The following is a 21,858-nucleotide window of genomic DNA, read 5'->3' as shown; positions in this document are numbered from 1 at the left end:
TATTATTATGAATGTGCAAGGTATAATATGTGACATGCTTCCTAACAGTCTTGCACATGTTAAGCTTATTTACATTGTTTACAAAGTGTTGGATTAGCCTTTTTAGTTCTCTTCCTGGGCACAGGGAACACAAAGATGGTTGGTAGCTGTATATCAAAAGGCTCTATATCAAAATGCTAAAGGCTTTAAAATGAAAGTTCAGCATACGACAAACGACCGAATATATTTTTCTACGTAAATGGATGAACTTTATTCGCCTCTCAACTCAAAAGCCCTTGTGAAAGAATACATTTGTTTTATAAGCATCAAAAAGCTGGGTACACCAGATCTTGCCAGAATCTACCAGAATAATTTATTATTAACATCTTAATCAGATGGAGCATGACATTTCTTAGTACAGGGCAGCTAGTAAAACATTAAATGTAATTGCTTAATAAAAAAGAGAGCAAATTATATAACATGAATTAATTGAACACACTGAAAATTGGTGCTTTTTCAGAAAGTCTGCGGATATGTTACTTTATTCAAGTGATGGCATGTGTCAAGTATGTATTGACATGCTGGCTGGCCACACCTGATGCTGGGTGAGTGGGCTGAACTTGGTAACATGGGCAGCCAGTATGAATATGTGGGCAAAACTTGCATCCAAAGTGTATATCTAGAAAAGTTGAGTGGGCAGAACTCCACCCCCAGCAGTGGACCGCTAATATTGATAAGTGCACAGAACTTGTCAATGGGCAATATTGATGTGAGGGCAGAACTTTGGAGATGCAGACAACCAGTATTGCTGGGAGGGCAAAATCTTAATACAAGTGGACAGCCATTATGGATGAGAAGGAAGCACTCAGTACCAAGAGTGGACAAGACAACCAATGGATGGGTAGGAAAACATATTACCAGGAGTGGACAGGACAAGTAGAAAGAACTTCATACTAGGAGTGGGCAGCCATTATGGATGGCTTGGAAGAACTTAGTACCTGGAGTGGACCAACATTATGGATGCGTAGGAAGAACTTAGTAGTAGTACCAGTATCAATCGCGTGTGCAGTCTAAGTTGATCTCATAGTGATGATTTATGGCAAACGTAAAGGAATATCCAAGTGCATAAGCAATTGATCGAGAACTTTATTTCAACACACCTTTACCATATTCTGACATTTTGTCCATTATTTTATTTCTCTCTTTTGTACGTTTTAGTATATTAGTATTGATGGTAACACCTTATTTATTCACTATACTGCAGATATGCATACGTAGAGGTAACAGCACAAAGTGCAGTTTTTTCAGTTACTGGGGTAGCGCAGTAGCATTGGTTTGCAATTTTAGTAGTCATTGTGGGAACACAATAGGTGTTAGCAGCTGTCACGTTTAACCACTTAAGCCCCGGAAGATTTTACCCCCTTCCTGACCAGGGGGTTTTTTGCGATTTTTTTTTTTTTTTTTTTTTTTTTTTTTTTTACTGCGTGACTTTAACGGACAATTGCGCGGTCGTGCGACGCTGTACCTAAACGAATTTCACGTCCTTTTTTTCCCACAAACAGAGCTTTCTTTTGGTGGTATTTGATCACCTGTGCGATTTTTTTTTTTGATCATGCGCTATAAACAAAAAGAGCGTAATTTTTGTAAAAATAACAATATTTTTCACTTTTTTTTATATGAAATTCCCCCCCAAAAAAATGTAAAAATTCAAATTTTTTAACATTTTCGGCCAAATTGTTTTATGCTACATGTTTGGTAAAAAAATCGCAAAAAGTGTATTTTGATTGGTTTGTGCAAAAGTTATAGCGTTTAATAACAAAGGGAAAGATTTTTGTCATTTTTGGTGTTTTTTTTTTAACGAGTAATGGTGGCGATCTGCGATTTTTTTGCGGTACTGCGACATTGTGGCGGACAGATCGGACCCTTGACTGACATTTTTGTCACTTTTGGGGGTACCAGTGACATTACTGCAGTAATCAGCCAGGGAAGGGGTTAACTGTGTTGGACAGGGAGGGGTTAAGTGTGTCCTAGGGGCGTGCTTCTAACTGTAGTGGGACATGGCTATTGGTGTAAAAACAAAGATCAACGGTTCTACATAGTAGAACCGTCTGATCTTCATTTACATAAGCCGCTCTGCCTTTCTCCCGCTGTACCGACAATCGGCGAGTGACCTAGACCTAGCACTATTGGCTCCAATCCCAGTGACAGGCGAGCGACGTAGACCTACGACACTCTGCCTGGCCGGGGCTGACTGCCGCAGTAAATATACTGTGCGCAGTCGGCAACCGGTTAAAGAAAAAAAGTTTATTATTATTTTGATTGTTTGTTTGTTTTTTGGTAGCGCAGGAGTTAATTCTTACTCTTGGAAGAATTTAGGACCAGGAGTAGACCACCATTATGGAAGAATAGGAAGAGCTTAGCGCCAGGAGTGGACAGCCATTGTGGAAGAGTTGGAAGAGTTTAGAGCCAGGAGTGGACAGCCAGTATTGATGGGAGAGTAAAAATTAGCACCAGGAACAGCACAGTGTCAATGAGTGGGAACTTAAGGTAGTCCAACATCTAAAAGACCAAAAAACAGATGAAAGATCTTGAGAATTAGGAAAAACCTTATACCATGCTTCCCCTAAATAGCACCACCTGACTTGCAGTCTACACAAATCATCATAGAGAAAACCATAGTGATTGAAAGCCTGCTAGATTAAAGGAGAAGTCCAGGAAAAACCCCAACGCTAAACATGCTCTGTGCCACAATCTAAACCTAATCTAGCTAACCCTTCAAAGTAAAATCGCTGTACTTGGCTATTCTGAAGCCGATCTGGTCTGGTCCCACACTGAGCTGTCGGCGGCAGCTTCAGCGTGAAGGCGGGTGCAGGAGAGGCATCCAAAAACGGAAGCCCCATAGTAAGTCTGTTGGTGACGTCACTTCCCATTCATTTCACAGCCGTTGTCGGTCCTCTCCTGCACACAGCTTTCCTCGATGGAGACCGGATCGGGTGCAGAATAGTAAGTACAGTGATTTTTTTGCTTTATAGGGCTAGATAAATTAGGGTTAGAATGTTGCACAGAGCCGGTTTAGCATTAGTTAGATTTTGCCTGGACTTACCCTTTTTAAGAAAAATGGACATTTAACTCTCATTGATGACAAGTTACCTCAATTTACATTTTTTTCATGTGTGTTTTAGTCTTTTAAGACAACCAGGAAGCGGTAAATTATTTCTCAAAACATGTAATATATTTGATTTAATTTAAATAGTTTAGAATATTTCGTTTTTTAATGCCTGATTCCTCTTGTACTTTTTTTTTTGACACTATAACTTTCATATAAAGAATGTTGATAGCTGTTAAGGAAACTTAGAACGTTTAGATCATTATTTAAATTAAAAGAGCAGCAGGACTGGAAGTGCTAATGAGTCTGTCAGACTTCAATATAACAGTCAACAATGCTTCTGACATCTGTTCTTGAATATCTCAATCTTGGCACTGCTTCATGCATATACTTTGTAATACATTTTGAAAATCTGTCCAGTTCGGTGGCTTCTGCTTGTTTTATAACAATATTGCTCTAATGATTCGTTTTAATTCAGCTCTAGTAACAAGCCGGCACAATGTGATTGCCCTGCTGAGCCTCTACTCTTGTTTCCGGTACACGTCCTTCAGACATGTGTTTTTATATGTCAGATGTCTTGGGTGCTTTATTTCTGATTATTTGGGAATGCCCTAATGTACAGCAATATCAAGATTAGGGTTACAATTTATGGGTTGCAGATTGGCACTCTTATTTATCTCCAATGCAAGTTGGTCTGCGTAGAATACTGGATAAACGTATGCAGACAACAGTGCCAGAACACTTTTTTGGCAGATTTGTTATTTAGGAAATTTCTCAGAAGGAAATGGAATGCATCCTGTTGGCCATACCAGTGAAAGGTCAACACTGACTTCTTACACAGATGATAGAAAGTATAATCAAACAGATTATTTGTGAACAGGGCAAAAGGGAAACAAAAAGGCCTCCACTAAAGCAGTTCTTGGAGCAAAAGGGTTTTACATATCTTATTCCATTACAAATCCTAAGAATAAAGGGATTTGTTTTTGCTTTAGGTCAGTGGACGGGGCCATCCAAAAAACTCACTTTGATCAAATGTACAGTACATCCAGATCAGCATTTTCTCAACTTTTTTCAGTCCTGGCTCCCTTTAAATATACACAAAATCTTGATGCACCCCTAACAAAAATGTTACTTTCCATCAATGGGAGACTGGGCATGGGATGAAGCACAAGACCAACTTGATGACATTAACTTCACATCAGGGCCCCAGCCTATCACGTCAGAATCTCCCCCCCCCCCCCCCATAAAGTCAGCATCCCCCATCATAGAATCCTTTCATCACATCAAATGTTCCACCCTTTCCATTACAGTCCCTTAGTTACATTTGGGTCACCTCATCAGAGTCCAACCTTCTATCAGAACTCAACCTGCACCATAGCAGTAGATGGGAGGCAGAGAATCTGGATGATGGTGCACACCATCCTCTCTAGAATGCTGGGGGTGGCCCTGCATGTCTCCTGTCCCTGGATCAGCATCATGCATAGCCATGGTGCTGGTAAGGAGTGTTTTTGGCACTCCTGGGAATCCCAAATGGCACCACAGTTGTGAAACGCTGTGTTAAGCCATGGACAGGACTGCTGTAGTTTGAGGGCACCCTAGTTGAGAAATGCTGAATGTACATCTGGATGTAATCATTAAAATTATATTAGATTTTTTTTTTTATTAGCAAAGCATTGGAAAAGAGCTTTTGTGATGTAATGAAGTATAGAAACCATAGACACCAGCAACAAATCAATTTACTGTATCCAGATCGGTAAAATATGAATTTGATACTATGCAATTGGGTTGCTGCATTTATTATTTGTCAGCTTCTATAGTTAAGAGCCAAGTAATACACAATGCAGTCTTGGATTATTAAGATGAAAATGTTCATCACATAATATCAAAATGACTAAGTCATAAAAGAGTATTTCAAAACCTGAAAAACAGTTTTAGTAATTTTTTTTATTATTGACAATTTTATCTTTCAATTACAAACCCATCACATTAAACAGCTCTATTTTGTCTTTAGTTTCATTTTGAAATAAAACAGATGTAATTAAAAAATATTGACCAAAATGTATAATTGTATTTAGAAGGTATTCTGTATAGTTTATTTGTGACTAAGAAGGCAATTCCAATCTAAAATTACAATATAATAGCACACAGGTAATCCAGTTTCGTCCACAGTACAAAATGTACGCTGGTTTTAAATTGGATGATTATAAATATTTTCTCCATCAACAGACCTTATGAAATCATAACCAACACATAACATAAGAGCAAACAGTTTAAACTTACCTGTCCTGTTGTCCGTGCCACTGAACTCCACTGAACTTTAAGAGGAATGGCGGCTGAAAATCTTCAGTTACAGCACGAGGTGCATGGCCCTCTGCTACATTCTGTGGTTTCTTCTGCTAGCCCCTATGTCACCCTGTTATCACTATTATTTAAGCCAGACAGGGGTTTAGATAAGGGGGGTCCAAAGATAGGAGAGCATTGCTAGAGAATGGAACCACAGAGTACAGAGGGGAACATCAGCATTGCACACTTAATGGAAGTGCTGAATGTAGAAAACCTTTACGCAAAATCCCCCCCCCCCCCCCTCAGTGCAGTGAAGTTTGGCGCTGCAGACAATGGGACTGGTAAGTATAAATGATTTGCTTTGCAGGGACCTGCTTGTTTCAGATATTAAAATCCTGACAAGGTTGTTTATAAAAATCAGATACATTTTCCTTTTCATATAAACTTTCTGTAATCCCCCCTGGACAACAAAACCTAGCCTGGTAGAGGGAGTTTTAGCACTTTGAGCGAACCAGATTCTATGTCATTTCACAGTGTTGACAATCCAACACTGTAAACGTGCTAAGATTTGGAGAGCACAGGAATAATCTCACCAGTGTGCTGGTGCTGATTTATTGTTCAATGACCAGGCTGGGGACTGGTAAGTGACACCATTAAATTCCTCTCCCTTAACTATAGGAAAGGAGATGGTATCATCGTCTTGACCATGTAATATAGCTGGGGTTTGTGAATTACAAAAGTGATCAACCAGAATATTGCCTTGGTAAAACTGTTCATATTTATAAAAGTTTTGGTTAATGATTTATACTTTGAATAGTTAATTTTTGGAAAAATTGCTATTCAGCTTTTTTGTACATTGTATAGATTTGGGGATTAAACTGACCATTTATTTTTTGCAGAGGACACTATGAACTAAAACAGAATCCCTGCAATTATGCTTCTAAGCCAAAATCTGACCTGGATGCACTGGTTATTTGTACAATCACATGGAAAATTGGATTAAACATTGATTAATGTAAAGTTATGTACTTTAAGACCCCACTCACATTAGGTCGCTCAGACTTCGGGGGCGACCTGTGACGTCGCGTGCACCGCGACATCGGCTCGACTTGCACGGTCTTCATATAATTGAAGTCTATGCAAGTCGCCTCCAGGTCACCCCGAAGTAGTACAGGACCCTTTTTCTAAGTCGGAGCGACTTGTGTCGCTCCTATTAGAACGGGTCCTGTACTACTCAATGGATCCGACGGTGCGCGACTTGCCAGGCTGACCAAGTCGCCTGGCAAGTCGTAATAGTGTGAACTGGCTCTAAGACTAAAAGCATGTATCTTACCAAATAAGGGGAATAAAATAATGGATAACTCATTGATGGAAATGGATCTGGGTGTTTTGGTAGGCCATAGATTGGATAACAATGGGCAATGCATTAAAGTGAGCAAAATACTTTCTTGTATACAAGAAAGATTAGACTCTAGAAAGACCCTGACCCCTGTGCAAATTAATAATAAGACCCCCCTCTTTGATATGCAGTTTAGGTTTGTAAACCAGTTCACAAAAAGGATCTTGTGGAACTGGAAAGAGTGCAGAGAAATGAACTAAATTACTAAGGTGCATGAAGGACCTCCCTATGAGGAAAGACTAGCTGAACCCATTTGCTCATACGGAGAAGTGATGACGATTATGATCCTCTTGTAGCAAACTCAGTGGACAGCTGTACACTTTATGGCCACCATATCTTGCTCACTGCAAAATGGAAGAAAATGTTTACCTTCCACATAAGGAAAGGCTTTTTCATTCTGGAAGAGTTGAAAATGTGTAATAATCTTACACAGGACCTAGTTTTGGATCACTCTGTATTTGGTGCTTTTGGAACAAACTGAGCCTTTTTAAAAAAAATTCTACCAAATGCTACAAATATTACTCTAAAAATAACATTTTAGAAAGCTGACCCAGGGAGAAGCTAATCACCTTTCGGGATTGGGATTCTTTTTTTTTTTTTTTTTTTTTCCATGTTGAACCACCCTATTATGAAGTTTTTATGCCTTCATTTTAAACATTGAAGATTTAAAGTGATTTCAAACCCGCACATATACCCTGTAAAGTCACTGGCCTCAGGTGAAATACAGAGATTAAACAAATCCTCCTATATGTTATATCTGTTTATCTGCATTCTTTTCTACAAGGTTCAGAATTTATAGAGCTGGTCTTAACTGACAGAAAAAAGGAGGTGTTACACTCTGCAGAGCTCAGTGAGGAGAGCTGATTGGAGGATAGGGACATACCCTGCTTGTCAAATCAGCTGTAGGTCCCTCCCCTGTCACAATATTTCTCTCGGTTTCGGGAAAACTTGTCAGAAGTGATTCCTGCTCATAGCAGAGGCAGCAAACCTAAAATACACATAGTCAGTGCTGGTGCAAGGATTTTTGATACCCTAGACGTAACCTCATTTTGCTGTCCCCTTGGCTCCGCCCCCCACTCCACCCCTTTGCCCTGCCCATGTACACAGTGGAGGGGGCGGGGATGCAGTCAGCAAGCATTAGATCAGCAGTCCGCATCCCCTATTAGAGACCCTCATTAGTTCGGAGTCCCCTTTTTATAAGCACCAGTGGTGACTATGGTGTGAATGAACCCCCCCTGAAGCGACCGCCACTGATCAGCACCCCTCTTTACAGAGTAAAGAGTACAGACCCCCATTCGATTAAAGTCCCCTTATATTAGTACCCCCCCCTCCTAGAGACCTCCATTAGAGAGAGCCAAAAAAAACCCTCATCTTCCTGGAGCCGCTGCAAAGATGTCTGTGTGAAGCCGGAGTTAGGGGGGCGGAGTTGGTTTAACAAGAGGCGGCTGTAAAATCTCATAAATCTCATGCTTTCTTGCACCTTCAAGAGCTTTACTGGTTGCTAGGACTCCGGCGGTCCTAGCAACCAATGCCTGCATTCACTGTCTGGCAGCTGGGGGGATGCTGGTAGGAGAGAGAGTGCACAGTGCAGTAAGCTGCAGCATTCAGGCTTCATTAGCCTAGTGCTGCATTGACTTGGGGCAAGGGGGATGGAGGGAGCACTGTAACCAATGAAGACACAGCCAAAAATCATTAGCCTTTTGGGAGCAGGAGGGTGGTGCTACTGGCGAGAGAGAGAGTCCACTACAAAGCAGTGACATTGACGAGGGGCATGGGGAGGGGGGTGCTCACCACCACTGAAGCTGCAGCCAGAAGTAGCCCTGTGGGGGGGGGGGGGGTGCTGGTGGGGGCTGGAGGTATGCTGCTGTGTCAAAGTTTCAGGAGGAATTCCCGTACAGGTGACTGATGTGCCTCCTTGGCCAGCGCCTAGTTTGCCTATAGGTAGCGCCGGCCCTGCACTTGGTGCTTTTAATTGAGACAATTGCACACTTTAGAGGGATATGCTTTTTGATATTTCATGTCGGAAGTTTGCAACCACTTTAGAGTTATTAGGATAAAACATTTTTATTTCTTTGGTACTGGATTTCTTTTTCAACGTACAATGTAGATATGTACTATGTACTATATTATTTTTATGTACTTAGTATGGGTGGGGTTCAACTTTCTGAACCAGCAAAGCTGTACAATCTTCTGCTAATCATTTTCTGATCTCTATTACAAAGTAAGATGAATCTGGTTCAGCCAGTGGGAACTATCATAGCTGTGTCTGCCAGTTATTCCGTATAAGGATGACGATGAACTCAAGTCACCTGTCAGATTTCATTCCTTAGGTTAAGACGATGAAAGGTCGTACACAGTGCTACACTGAAGGAAACACTTTAGAAGGTCATATTACCTAAAGGGATCTAGAAAGCGTTTTATACTGACTAATCTTCACACGACAGCTATACAAACACAGGTACCAAGGTATGGTCCAACACAAAGAAAATCTATACCCTAATTATAGGTTTAGTTACATTCCTGTTTGAATAGGTAGCAATAACGCTTGCATGGAGTATCTTGTGAACAATAATCGAGCCCGGTTATATTCTGTAAAATAAAAGCAGAACATTTTGTTAAGCTAGCAGGAAGCTAGCATCACTATAAAGATAATATGATTTTGTTGTCACATGTAAACTGTTTCTGATTTTTCCTCCTTTTTTTTTTTTTTTTTGTCTGTTTCTGATATTTAAGACTGCAATGTCAACTGTACATGAATTTAATTTATTTGACAGTCATGTCATTCTTTTCTGTTGTGACTATATGCTCTGTATTGCTCGTTTTTAAAAAAAAAAAAAAAAAAATTTAAATAAATAAAAAAAAAAAAAAACAACATAAAATATAACTTTATTACCTGCAAGAGTAACAATATAAACATTTCCATCACCTTTCTCTGCATTTTATGATCAATTTGATATTGTAAGGCAGAACAGTAAAATATGCGTAAATCATTTTTACCTGTTTTGTATACCTGTACATTTTTTAAAGCATCCATTGTGCTCAAAAAGCAATATTCACAATTAGATATGTACAGTTCTCTATACAATTGCAATAGCAAGTTTGCAAACCCCTCTTTGTAATTACATGAATTTTTGCATGACAATGTCCACAGTAATTTTAATAAATAACTTTTTTTAATAAACAGCATAAAGAACTTTTTTGTTCATATTTTTTTTTTTATTGAAAAAAATGCTGCAAGCACCTTTTTTAGATTGTTTAGTGATTGTAAACGATCACCTTCGTAAAACAACCCATTCAGTTTAAAATGGCAATGAAAGGCTAAACATTTGTGCATACTGTAGATATAAAAAATATAAAAATACATTATAAATACCTTTTTTTTTTTTTTAAAGTGATTACACTGTTACTCTGCTCTCAGCTGCATGAGAGCTAGGGGGAGGAGAAGCAACAGTACACTGAGCTTCCCAGTGAAAGGCTGTGCAGGGCAGGTGTGTCAGAACAAGTCTGATCATTGGAGGAGCAGGATGAGTTCCCAGCACAGCTAGAGAACTTGCCATGGTGTGCTCTTCTGCTTAGTGTGGTCAGTTTTTAATAGGAAAGCAGAGGGACTGGCAGGAACACCAGGGATTTTACACAAAGGAAGCAATACAAACAGAACAGGATACTTTTCCATACTTTTCCATACAAGTATGTTGTACAGCAGACCCATATCAGGAATATGAAATTTCTGGGTAACAAACACTTTAACTTGGCATTTTTTTGGGCCCTATGGCCTGGGCATTCTGCAAAACAAATTGAGTGCACCATGAAGAGCTGAGGTAAGGTTATAGAGAACCCTAAGCTGCCAGCAAAGCAGTGTCTCAGGTTTTCACTATATTAAAAATACAGAGTAAATCTGGGTATACTCCCCTTTAATTCAGTGATGCAAAACTCCCCTCCAGCCGCTGACCTCTTTGGGCAGCTATCTTCCGGGTCTCAATCGCTGCCCGTTGTCATTGGCCGGGCTGAGGTGACCTCACTCCTGTGCATGCGTGGGAGATCCGTGAGGTTCAGCATTGCCAAATCTGTGCAGTGAACTCCTCTTGCGCGGCTAACTGTATAGGGGCAGACAGGCGGGTAAATAGCTTTAATGCAAAGGAGACAAAGCATGTCCCTTCGGCATTAAAAATCCAGCCTGTCCGCCCATTTTCATTGTCGAGCCTAAAGTTTCAATTTTAAAACCTTCTTCGATTTTTCTATTCTTTGGGGGTGGGGGGGGGGGGGGGGGTGAAATTGACATTTTATTGTTAATCATAGTGACAAACTTCAAAAGAGCAGGATGCTAGTTTTTTTTCTTGAGTAAACCTTTCTCTAACAGTATATGTGATTTTTCTTTTAGAAAATGACATTCATTATAAATGTGAATGCTGAAAGCAAACATTTCAAATGACATTCTTGAAGAATTGAGATTTAACATACACATTTTTATTTGAAGATCGAACATTGTATACACAATGTAAGAATGGTGCTTGGATAGGAGCACCAAGGAGAGAGCCATTGCTCCTACAGTGCATCTCTAGCAATATTATATATACAGTATCTCACAAAAGTGAGTACACCCCTCACATTTTTGCAAATATTTTACTATATCTTTTCATGTGTCAACACTGAAGAAATGACACTTTTCTACAATGTAAAGGAGTGTACAGCTTGTATAACAGTGTAAATTTGCTGTCTCCTTAAAATAGCTCAACACACAGCCATTAATGTCTAAACCGCTGGCAACAAAAGTGAGTACACTCCTAAGTGAAAATGTCCAAATTGAGCCCAAAGTGTCAATATTTTGTGTGGCTACCATTATTTATCAGCACTGCCTTAACCCTTTTGGGCATGGAGTTCACCAGAGCTTCACAGGTTGCCACTGGAGTCTTCTTCCACTCCTCCATGACGACATCACAAAGCTGGTGGATGTTAGAGACCTTGCGCTTCTCCACCTTCTGATTGAGAATGCCCAACAGATGCTCAATAGGGTTTAGGTCTGGAGACATGCTTGGCCAGTCCATCACCTTTACCCTCAGCTTCTTTAGCAAGGCAGTGGTCATCTTGGAGGTGTGTTTTGGGGTCATTATCATGTTGGAATACTCCCTGCGGTCCATTCTCCAAAGAGAGGTGATCATGCTCTGCTTCAGTATGTCACAATATATGTTGGCATTTATGGTTTCCTCAATGAACTGTGGCTCCCCAGTGTCGGCAGCACTCATGCAGCCCCAGACCATGACACTCCCTCCACCATGCTTGACTGTAGGCAAGACACACTTGTCTTTGTACTCCTCACCTGGATGATGACACACATGCTTGACACCATCTGAACCAAATAAGTTTATCTTGGTCTCATGAGACCACAGGACATGGTTCCAGTAATCCATGTCCTTAGTCTGATTGTCTTCAACAAACTGTTTGTGTTTTTTCTTGTGCATCATCTTTAGAAGAGGCTTCCTTCTGGGATGACAGCCATGCAGACCAATTTGATGCAGCGTGCGGCGTATGGTCTGAGCACTGACAGGCTCACACACCCCCCCCCCCCCCCCATCCCTTCAACCTTCAAGAAATGCTGGCAGCACTCATACGTCTATTTCCCAAAGGCAACCTCTTGATATGACGCTGAGAGTGTGCACTCAACTTCTTTGGTCGACCATGGCAAGGCCTGTTCTGAGTGGAACCTGTCCTGTTAAACAGCTGTATGGTCTTGGCCACCGTGCTGCAGCTCAGTTTCTGGGTCTTGGCAATCCTCCTATAGCCTAGGACATCTTTATATTGAGCAGCAATTATTTTCTCTGTCGCTCATTGACAGACGCAGGACTGATATCTTGATATCCGTAGGGTTATACTGCCCCCTACAGGAGTAGGACACTAGGCAGGAAAAAAGTTCTGGCCACACCTATGGGCAGTCCCAGGGGGTATATCCTCTCTGTCCCTGCTATAGGATGTCAGGTTTTTTTTCTGCCTAGTCAGGAGTAAGGACCTAAGTGCCTTGCTGGGATCTCTGGTCCTGGCAAGCTTTTTTAGATAAATCTTTTTTAGTTAGCTTTTTTCTCCAGTTGTTCCTGTGAGATCTTCAAGCAATTATGCTGGATCTGGGCGACGGGCTGGATGTTGAGATCCAGTGGTCACCCTAGCCGGCCTACGAGCGCGTACAGACCCAGCTCCGCGCTGGGTCGGCCGCGACATAGTCCCGCTGGATGGGGACTGGCCCGCGGGTTAAACGTCCCGCCGAGTCGCATACGACCGGTCGACGGCCGAGTCGCAGCATCTCCTTTGGCCGACACCCCCCCACTGGGCAGTAAGGGGTTTTGTCTGGAGTGGCGCCCGCTCTGTTCCGGTATGGTGAGTAAATGCTTCCCCCCTGCTGCTCATGGCTGACTCTGGGGTGGACCCGGGCCCCTCCCCCTCCCTCGGACCCACACTAATCTGGGTTCCCCTCTGTTCCCCTGTGCACCCTCCCCTGTGGTGTCCCTCTCCCCCCTCCCTTCCCCCCTACGGGGGGGGGGGGGGTGTTTGTGTGTGTGCGGTGGCTCGCCATTCATGCAAGCCGCTAAGGGGGTGGGGGGCGGGGGGGGGGGTGCCGAGTGCGGAGGGCTGTTGTGCGGGAGGCTTCCTCCCTGGCTTCCCAGGGCCTACCTGCCAATCGATCGTCTGTTAGTGGATGTGGGGACCCCCCTTCCCACCGCAGCGCGCGGGGCCACCATTTGTTTGGGGTCCCTCATGTGGCTCATGGGGGCGGCCATCTTGTTACACCCAGCTCGTTTTGTTTGCAGAGCTGGGCAGCTTTGGGAGTTACTGAGGGTGTGTGAGGGGGCGGAGCCCCTCCCTAGACCCGGGAAGATCGCTCCACAGGACTTCCTTGTCATGTAGACAACGCTGAGAGCAGTCCTTTTGAACTCTGGTGCATCGTGTGGTGAGCCTTTTGGGAGTCTCTCTCTCTCTCTCTCTCTCTGCGGGGGTCTCGAGGCACGCTGTCTCATTGAGGGGCGCTGTAGCGCTGGGTGACATTTTGCAAAAAAAAAAAGTTTTTTTTTTTTTTTAAATTTTTTCATACTTTGCTGACGGGTTCCCCTGGTGTTGCCATGGACCCTGCTGCACATGTGTCCCCACCTGATCCCCTTGAGGTGGCCGCAGGGCCCTCCGATTCTCTGCTCACCATTGATGCGCTTTCGGCGGTCCTGGAGTCATTTCTGTCCCGGGTGGAGGTGGCCTGTCAGGGACGGGGGGCTAAAAAGCGACCCCCGCCTACCCCTGTCTTGTCTGATGCCTCAGATTCTGATCCTGAGCCAGTCGCTGCTGCTGTGGGTTCCTCCTCTGGGGCTGCTGTCTCGCGCCCCGTCTCCTCTGATAGTGAAGATGACCTTTCTGCCTCCGCCATAGCGCAAGACAAGGCACTGGTGGACGCACTGATTGTGTCTGTCCGGGAGACCCTAAAACTGGAGGTTGCACCTGCGGATGCAGCTCATACGGAAGTTGCCTTTGGCACTCGCAAGCCCTCCAGGGTGGCGAAGGTGTTTCCCTTTCCCAAATGCTTTGATGATATCATTAAGAAGGAGTGGGTCCGTCCAAAACGACCCCATGGGATGCCCAAATGGATTGCTAGACGCTACCCGTTTGAAGAGTCCCTCCTTAAAAAATGGACGGTGCCACCTTCGGTGGATCCGCCGGTTTCCAGACTAAATAAGGCTACTGTTATCCCGTTGGAGGATTCCCCGTCCTTTCGGGATCCAGTTGTTAGTAGGGCGGAATCTGTGTCCCGTTCCATATTCTCCCTGGCAGGGTCGGCCTTGAGGCCAGTGTTTACCATTGCTCTGGTTTCACAGACGTTGACGGAATGGGCCAAGCTGTTACGCCATGACCTGGAGGGGAGAAGTCTCCCCCCTGACGTGGCGGAGTTGCTGGAGCAAATGGTGCAGGGGCTACAGTTTGTGACGCCGCACTGGACGCTGCTCCATTGCTGGGGCGTGTGTCGATCTCGGCGGTGGTCCTCCGGCGCATGCTATGGTTGAATTGCTGGTTGGCGGATCAGGCTTCCAAAAAAGCCTTGAATTACCTCCCTTTTCAGGGGGATTGCCTGTTTGGTGCTACCTTGGATGAGATTATCAAGGATCTCACTGGGGGCAAGAGCACCTTTCTACCACAGGCTAATAAGGGTAAGGAATCTCGCCGCAGACAGGGACCTTCCTTTTCAGCTCACAAGAAGTTTTTTCGCTCCTCCGGGGCGGGCGACAAGGCGAAGCCCTCCAAAGCCCCCCCGGGGGGTTTCAAGAGACCCTGGTCTGGTAAACAAAAATCCGATCCTTCCAGACCTGAGCATAAGACCACTTCAGCCTGAAGGTGCGCCCCCACCCATATCAGGGGTGGGGGGGCGTCTTCACCGGTTCCCGGACCCGTGGCTCTCCAGGATTCCAGACAAATGGGTTCACGAGGTCCGAATCCATCCTTCCTTCCTAAGGTGGTTTCCGACTTTCACTTGAATGAGGATATTGTGTTACCTTCCTGTGTCCTAAGCCCAGTCATCCTCGGGAGTTTGCGCTACACTCCTTGGATGTGGTTCGGGTGATCAGGGTGTACTTGGCTACTACTGACTCTTTTCGTAAGGCTGATTCACTTTTTGTGATCACGGATGGCCCTAGAAAGGGGTTGCCTGCGTCTGCCGCGACGATCTCCAGATGGATCAGACAGACGGTGGTGCAGGCTTATTCTATTAAGGGTCGGGTTCCTCCGTTCCCTGTTAAGGCGCACTCTACTCGGGCTCTTAGTGCTTCCTGGGCCTTCCGCCATCAGGCGTCTGTGCTTCAGGTTTGCAAGGCGGCCACCTGGTCATCGGTTCATACCTTTACAAAATTTTATAAGGTTGATGTGCTGGCATCGGCGGATGCCTCTTTTGGCCGCAAGGTTTTGCAGGCTGCTGTTTGAGGGGACTCACCTGCTTTTTCAGGTGGGTCTCATCTTCTTGTTTCGATGAGTCCTCTGTTCTTCTGGTTGGCTCTGTTTTGGCCTTCTGGATTGGATTTTATTTCTATTATCCCACCCCTCATTTATGGCATTGCTTTGGGACGTCCCTACAGATATCAAGATATCAGTCCTGCGTCTGTCAATGAGCGACAGAGAAAACTGGATTTTTGACTTAACGTAAAATCCTTTTCTCTTAAGCTCATTGACAGACGCAGTACCCGCCCCTCTATTTTGAGTTGGGTTGGTATGTGTCTCTGACATTGCTTTGTTACATAACTGACATCCTGTAGCAGCGAGAGAGAGGATATACCCCCTGGGACTGCCCATAGGTGTGGCCAGAACTTTTTTCCTGCCTAGTGTCCTACTCCTGTAGGGGGCAGTATAACCCTACGGATATCAAGATATCAGTCCTGCGTCTGTCAATGAGCTTAAGAGAAAAGGATTTTACGGTAAGTCAAAAATCCAGTTTTTTCAGAGACTTCTTTGCCGTGAGGTGCCATGTTGAACTTCCAGTGACCAGTATGAGAGAGTGAGAGCGATAACATCAAATTTAACACACCTGCTCCCCATTCACACCTGAGATCTTGTAATACTAATGAGTCACATGACACCAGAGAGTGAAAATGGCTAATTGGGCCCAAGTTAGACATTTTCAATTAGGGGTGTACTCACTTTTGTTGCCAGCGGTTTAGACAAGAATAGCTGTGTGTTAAGTTATTTTGAGGGGACAGCAAATTTACACTGTTATACAAGCAGTACACTCTCTACTTTACATTGTAGCAAAGTGTCATTTCTTCAGTGTTGTCACATGAAAAGATAGAATAAAATATTTACAAAAATGTGAGGCTTGTACTCACTTTAGTGAGATACTGTATATAGATCAATGAGACACATTTTAAAGTAGACCTTTTAGTAATTTTACAGTTGAACGTGAAAACATTCCTGACATGTTTAAATACATAGCAAGAGTATCCTTTGTAGGAAAAGCTATGTTTTATATATAAAAAAAAGCAATTCTTGTGCTCTAGTCCAGTGACTTAAGCCAGGCATATATGGATCAAAATTTGTCCAGGACAGTAGGGACTGGCCGAAATTCAATCCATGTATGAGCAGGGGGGTCCTGATTGTAGTGATACCCCGTAGGAGATATTGGTTGGGTGCTTTGTTCAGGTTGAGTGTGCAAATATACAATATTACAGGAAATCATTGAAAGAAATAGTATCCAATAGTAGTGCTATATCAATGAAAACCCGCATCAAACCAGGTAGTGAAGACAAACTTCAAACCAGGTAGTAAAGACAAACTTAAAGCCGAGTTCCGCCTCCCCCTCCAAAAATTAAAAGTCAGCAGCTACACATACTGTAGCTGCTGACTTTTCATATTAGGACACTTACCTGTCCTAGAGTCCAGCGATGTCGGCACCGCAGCTGATGTTTCCATCGGCTGTCGGGTGCTGCCACCTCTATTTCCGATAGGGGAACCCGGTAGTGAAGCCTTGCTGCTTCACGGACGGGTCCCTACTGCGCATGTGCGAAGCGCGCTGCCCATTCCTACTGGCTCGGTGGCGGAGGAGGGAGAAGGGGGCCGAGCTTCCGATGGACGGCACATTGCGCCATATCCCAGAAGTGTCGAAGGGTACTTGTCAAAAACAGTTTTGTCAAAAACACTTTTGGGTGGAACTCCGCTTTAATATATTGTCATTCAATATGGTTGTTAACCAGGCAAGCATTAAAGCGTAACTCTACTTTTGTTGAGAAAAAAGCATTCCCCTCTGGGTGATCTATGTACATTGCAGGGATTTTAACATACTTTGTTGCAGATTCCTACCTTTTGTTATTCTGAAGAAATCTTTGTTTGTTCCTCTGTTCCTCTGTGCTTAGTGGGTCTAATAGGAGTGGTTTCATAATTATCTGTCAGCTGTGACAGTTGCAGAGCACTAAGAAGGAAATCTGCTGGGCCTGCATCCCTTTAGACGTGTTTCTTTTGGGAGTATCTAACAAAAAAATGACATTTTTGTTGTAGGGGGATGCCAGAAATCTGTATTTTAGGTAGACTTCTGGAAAATTGGTGAGCCAATCACACAAGCAGGAAATGTTTCTGGGGTGTGGTCAGTACACATTCTGTGCACAGAAGAGCACTAGGTAGCCATATTGCATTGCATTTTCTGAAAATTACAACAGCTGCAGATTGAAAAGGAAAGGTAATTTTTAATAATATTCAATTACAATATGACTTGTGTCGCAATTGTATACACTTTATTGTTTTTATTTGCTATTTTTTTCCCCCACGAAAGTGGAGTTACCCTTTAAATGAATTACCAATGGTAATACCAAAATATAGCATACAACGTGATTAACAGTAAGGAATAGGCATAAGAGGACATTTGGCATCCAGATCAGCACAAACCGTAGCGGGGCCAACTCAAAATCAGCGGTGAACAATAGCAAAGCGCTGGAACTATACTGCCAGAGTACTGCATTTATGATGGCAATGCTAGTCATAGACCAACTGAGTATGAACTGTTCATAAGAAAAGGAGGATGGTAATGAAAGGTACAGTGGAACGAAGGAGGTTTGCAGAATAACTAGAATGGGAGGAGCAGTCATAGTCATTTGAGATGTTCTTCTGCCGGATATCACCAGGGCCCTTTTTCAAGAGCGTCTTTGAACTTAACATATACCCAGTGAAGTAAACAGCCTCAGATGATACACAGAAATAAAACAAATCTCCCTACATAGGTTTTATTTGTATATCTGCTGTCTTCAGCTTGCTACACTGTTTAGAAAGTGAACATCATGTTAGAATTGTTTCTTCCTGTTCCAGCATTGGGTGTGGAGTCTTGGCATACACTGTGTGACAGCTGATTTGAGGAAAGGCACACAACCCCCTCCACATAGGCAGAGGAAGGAAGGGACATACAGAGCTGTGATGTGAAGAGACCAGCTCTCTGCGAATCTATCTCTATTCACCCACCCCGAGAGAAATTTCCAGCTGCTTTTATCTCCTGTGTCTGAGAACTTGTCAGAAGTTATCAAGCTAAAAACAGGGATGGAGCAGCAGAAAGACACGGGACTTAGGGCTTTGGAGAGAGATAAGTAAACCCCACAGATGTATGTGCCCACTTGTGTGCAGTATAGGTACAGTATAGGTGTGGTATAGGGTCGGTGCAGTACAGAGTGCAGTATTGGTGGGCTAAGAATTGGGTACACTTGCGGTCCTGCTGTCAGAGGCCCAGTCTCTGCTAGTCGTGTCAATAATGGGTGGATAGCCCTCTTACAAATTCACATGATGCTGCATTGGATGCTCACTGTAGAGGGGGCCTCAGTTTCTCCCTGAAAGCAAAAGCCTCTGGTGATTAGTAGTGGGAAGCAGAGGGTAGGTGGGCGCTTCAGTGCAAGATCTGTGATGTGGGCTGTGCTGCACTGCCCCTGGGTGTCTTTACTCCAAGTTTTCTCCAAGAGGAAGAACTTTCCCTGGACAAATTAACAAAAATCTTCTCTCCACTCCTCCTATAGCAGAGTGCATATTGGGACCTGTAGTTTATTCCTTATAATGTAGCTATTATATGGCTGCCCTCTCAAACTACCACACCCAGCATTGTCAGTGCTCTGCATAGAGGTCTATGGGTTTGCTTGGCTTTTTAGTTTTCCCCCTGCTGGCTGGAGGAGGATAGTGCAGCATAACATTAATATCACAGTAGAGGAAGAGAGGTGAATAAAGAGTAATATCTCCTTCTCTATGTTGTTGTAGCCCAGCACCTGGCTAGATGATCTACCGATCAACTGGTCAGATTTTCCCCGCTCGATCAGCGCTGCAGGCCATCTCCTCCAATGCTGATTAGTGTATTCTGATGATAAAGTCTCCCCACTGTCAGAATACAATTTCTCAGAGGGAAGCATTCCCCCATCCACACTGAGTGTGTGGATGGGGGAATTGAGTCAGTTTTTTCCATTCAACCCGCTGGTTGAACAACAAAAAAATGACTCTTCAATTGGTTGCCTTTGCATAGGCTGAGATAATGTCATAAATCAGCTTCGTGCATAAGGGTTAATTACTGCAGTCTCCTTCTCCCCATTAATCACATTGTAACAATTTAACTTTGTAACAAGGTATAGGGCAGGGACTGGGCTGTGCCAGACATATTTGTGAGCACAGCAAAGAGCTGCATAGGCACCAGAATTTGCATGTTTTTGTAATCCCTCCAGCCACCATCCCAGTCCCATCCCAGGGTAGATGCTCATCATGGACCCACCTCAAACAAAGGTGACTCTGTCCTCCTGGAGAAAAAAAGATGAAGGATTTGTCAGGATTTCACATGTCAGCAGGCAGTGAATTATGATGTGGTGGCCTGAGCACTGCAGGCACTGTTTGGATAAGGGCTGCCTCCTATTCTCTTGGGGCTCCTATCCCATTCACCAGTAGATCAATTCAGCTCTGGATAGAGCGCTGTATTGGGTACTCTTTGGCATCAAATACACCATATTCCAGGCAACTTTGTAATTTCCTTGGGGCCCACTGTTATCTTGGTACTGAGTCTGGCTCCTAACAGTATTGAGCTTGTCATTAATGACAGTTCGTCTGAGTTTTCAAAAAAACATGCGCAGAATCTCTAGTGAACTGGGTTGGCACTCCAATGGAATGCAGGAATTCAAAGCTGTGAGCATAGCTCATATGACGAACTTCAAATAATTAAATGCAAAATAGCCAGCGACCTAGAACTTTATAACTATAGGTCGTGTGCAGTTCAGAATAAGCCTTGGGATATTGCTCAGTGAATATATGCTAAGATCTGCACTTGTGAAAATGTTGGTAATTAAAAGCTGTCACCCTCCCTAATGCAATTTGAAAGGAAAAGAGAGATACTATGAATTCTGGAAATGGCACTTGCGATTTCCTCCCCAGCTTTATTCTCTGCTTAAATTATGCTTTTCTTTTCGTTATAGATTGATAGTTTAATAAATGGAGAAAGTAAATTTTTTTTTTTTTTTTTTTACGGAACAAGATCACTAAACAAGCTTTTAATGCTAAATTGCTTTTTCAAAGCCCTTTGAATAATTATGCTATCTACAGTTCCTTGACCTACCAGAGCAGCCAATCTCCCGCTATTTGTTTGGCAAGGCTTTCTGGGACTCATTCACTATTATGGGGTGATTATGGGGAACAATAAGCCTTTCATATTCTCATCTCTATGAACTCCGCATACAAATAACCAGCTCATTGTGGGCAAAATGGTAAAATAATACCCAATTTATATGGTTGTTGTGCAACCACTTCTGTTTTTCCTAATTTGGGTTTTGAATATCTGGATATTTCCCATTTTTAGAGTGTGCGCGTATGACCTACTCAGGGCTGTTCCATCCATGCTTCAGGCAAGGGGTGCCAAAAACCCCTCCCACAGGAGGCATTTGCTCCCGTCTATGCTACTGGTCCCACTTTATCAAAAACTACAGTTATCAAAGATTTGGCAGATGCTCATATCCAAATGTACTTTATATTTACACAAAGTTTGAAAAAAAAAATAAAGTGAATGTTCAATTTGCTTAGTGAATAAACTGAAATTATGTTTGGATGTCCTATCATATGCAGGGTAATAGAAAAGAACAACATTTTTTTTCTTGGACATGATTGGATAATGGAAGTGAACACAGCTTTACGTTATTCACTGTGTTAAGTGAAAAATAATTTTGCCAAGTTGCAGTGTATTTGCAAGGACATTTTAAAATCCTGTATTTAAACTATTTTTAGCCTACTCCTATTAATCTGAATGATCATGAAGTTTGTAAATGCTTACAGGCAGTAAGGTACCATGGGATATGTAGTCTTTAGAAATTGAAAGTAAACCAAAGGAATTAGCAGAGAAGACGAAGCATGCAGGCAATCCCCAAAGTTGTAGAAAGAGATGGTCAGCACACAGGCAGCAATCACAACATCAAAGAACATTATTTTTTTTAAGGTATTGGATTGTCAAAAATAACTATTGTTTTGTATTGCTATTACAATGCTGTATAGAATGCAAGTGTATGCTGTGACCATTTCACCGTTTCATTTGAAGTGGTTGCAAAGGCACATGTATTAATTGCTTTGATTCGCTCTGTTTTAGGTCCCTGTTCAG

The sequence above is a fragment of the Pelophylax lessonae genome, assembly GCF_965119305.1.
Source record: "Pelophylax lessonae genome assembly, chromosome: 9".
Classification (NCBI taxonomy): Eukaryota; Metazoa; Chordata; class Amphibia; order Anura; family Ranidae; genus Pelophylax; species Pelophylax lessonae.
Note: the sequence above shows the minus strand (reverse complement) of the source record.